We start from the raw sequence: 2,842 nt of genomic DNA, 5'->3' as shown, positions 1-2,842 counted from the left end.
AGGAAGATCATCAGGGGGGTAGTGTTAGGTTTATTTAAGGGGGGTTTGGGTTAGATTAGGGGTATGTGGGTGGTGGGTTGTAATGTTGGGGGGGGGGGTATAGTATTTTTTTTTTTACAGGCAAAAGAGCTGAAATTCTTGGGGCATGCCCCGCAAAGGGCCCTGTTCAGGGCTGGTAAGGTAAAAGAGCTTGTAATATTTGTATTTTAGAATAGGGTAGGGAATTTTTTATTTTGGGGGGCTTTGTTATTTTATTAGGGGGCTTAGAGTAGGTGTAATTAGTTTAAAATTGTTGTAATATTTTTCTTATGTTTGTAAATATTTTATTATTTTCTGTAACTTAGTTCTTTTTTATTTTTTGTACTTTAGATAGTTTATTTAATTTTATTTATTTGTAGCAATTGTGTTTAATTAATTTATTGATAGTGTATTGTTAGGTTAATTGTAGGTAATTGTAGGTAGTTTATTTAATTATTTTATTGATAGGGTAGTGTTAGGTTTAATTATATCTTAGGTTAGGATTTATTTTACAGGTAAATTTGTAATTATTTTAACTAGGTAACTATTAAATAGTTCTTAACTATTTAATAGCTATTGTACCTGGTTAAAATAATTACAAAGTTGCCTGTAAAATAAATATTAATCCTAAAATAGGTATAATATAATTATAATTTATATTGTAGCTATATTAGGATTTATTTTACAGGTAAGTATTTAGCTTTAAATAGGAATTATTTATTTAATAAGAGTTAATTTATTTCGTTAGATAAAAATTATATTTAACTTAGGGGGGTGTTAGTGTTAGGGTTAGACTTAGCTTTAGGGGTTAATACATTTATTAGAATAGCGGTGAGCTCTGGTCGGAAGATTAGGGGTTAATAATTGAAGGTAGGTGTCGGCGATGTTAGGGAGGGCAGATTAGGGGTTAATACTATTTATGATAGGGTTAGTGAGGCGGATTAGGGGTTAATAACTTTATTATAGTAGCGCTCAGGTCCGCTCGGCAGATTAGGGGTTAATAAGTGTAGGTAGGTGTCGGCGACGTTGTGGGGGGCAGATTAGGGGTTAATAAATATAACATAGGGGTCGGCGATGTTAGGGCAGCAGATTAGGGGTACATAGGGATAACGTAGGTGGCGGCGGTTTACGGAGCGGCAGATTAGGGGTTAAAAGTGTAATGCAGGGGTCAGCGATAGCGGGGGCGGCAGATTAGGGGTTAATAAGTGTAAGGTTAGGGGTGTTTAGACTCGGGGTACATGTTAGGGTGTTAGGTGCAGACTTAGGAGGTGTTTCCCCATAGGAAACAATGGGGCTGCGTTAGGAGCTGAACGCTGCTTTTTTGCAGGTGTTAGGTTTTTTTTCAGCTCAAACAGCCCCATTGTTTCCTATGGGAGAATCGTGCACGAGCACGTTTTTGATGCCGGCCGCGTCCGTAAGCAACTCTGGTATCGAGAGTTGCATTTGCGGTAAAAATGCTCTACGCTCCTTTTTTGGAGCCTAACGCAGCATTTGTTTGAACTCTCGATACCAGAGTTAAATTTATGGTGCGGCCAGAAAAAAACCCGCGGAGCGTTAACAGCCCTTTTACCGCCGAACTCTAAATCTAGCCGTAAGGGTGTTAGAGCAACTAAGGGATTGGAGTAACCAAGGATGAATATAATTCTTTTATATTTTTAAGTTAAATCTTTTAAGTAAGAATGTGTGAGAATCTCATTCAGTGTACTGCTTGCCAAATGTTTGCATCACTGTAGCAGTTACTTGAGGGATCATATCACTGTGGCAAGTGTGAGCATATTGTTCCTTTAGAAGCTTGTATTACAGTTCCGAAGGAACGAATTGCAACACTGCGTGATATTCAGACACTTGAAAGGGAAATGGATGTGACTGAACAGGTTGTTCATGGTTCTAGCAGTGGAAATGGAGGGGATTCAGTCAGGGAGACTAAGAGAAATAGCTGGGTCACAGTTAAAAGGGAAAGTGTAAGAGACAGGCTAGTTCTGAGCTGGAACAACCTAATAGATTTGCCAGATTGAGTGAAGATGTTGGGGATATCGGCTCAGTGGGGGCAATGTCAGGGCTGTTCTACTTAATATAGTGAACAGTCCATCAGTCACGGAAGAGGAGCATACGAGTCTGGGCCTTAGACAGGTGTAGGTTGTAGGAGACTATATTTTTAGGAAATTGAAAGTTATTTTGTCATCCAGATCCCTTAAATAGAAAAGTTTGCTGTCTTCCAGGTTCTCATGCTAGGCATATTATGGAGCGTATTGACACATTGTTCAAGGGATCTGGGTCTGATCCCACAGTCATGGTGCATATTGTCACTAATAACAGAATCAGTTAGAGATGGAGTGTCCTAAAAATTGACTTTAGGGAGTTAGGTAGCAAGTTTAAAGCAAGGACATCCAATGTAGTTATTTTTAATGCCATGTGCTAACCTGGTAAGGCATAATGAGCTAAGGGCAGTAAATTCCTGGTTAAAAACATAGTGTAAAAATGAGGGGTTTGACTTTTTAGAGCATGGGCTGCCTTTCTACTTGGGTGCAGTTTGTATAGTAAGGATGGATTGCACCTGAATGATAAGGGTGCAGGTGTGTTGGGAGAGAGGATGGTAGAATGCTTAGAGAATCTTTTAAAATAGGGAAGGGGGGTCAGTCCAAATGTAATATAACATACAGAACAGTCTGTGACAGGGGCGGACTGATAAGTCGGGCAAATTGGCCCATTTCCGAGGGCCCCGGGATCAGAGGGCCCTCCGCCACTGCAGAAATGCTGCATCATGCTGCAACAGCAGAATTCAGTTTTTTCTTGATAGTTTTTTTTTTAATTAAAATTGTACTTA

This window comes from Bombina bombina, chromosome 5, assembly GCF_027579735.1.
Source record: "Bombina bombina isolate aBomBom1 chromosome 5, aBomBom1.pri, whole genome shotgun sequence".
In the NCBI taxonomy this organism is placed as follows: domain Eukaryota; kingdom Metazoa; phylum Chordata; class Amphibia; order Anura; family Bombinatoridae; genus Bombina; species Bombina bombina.
This window is presented reverse-complemented; position numbering follows the sequence as displayed.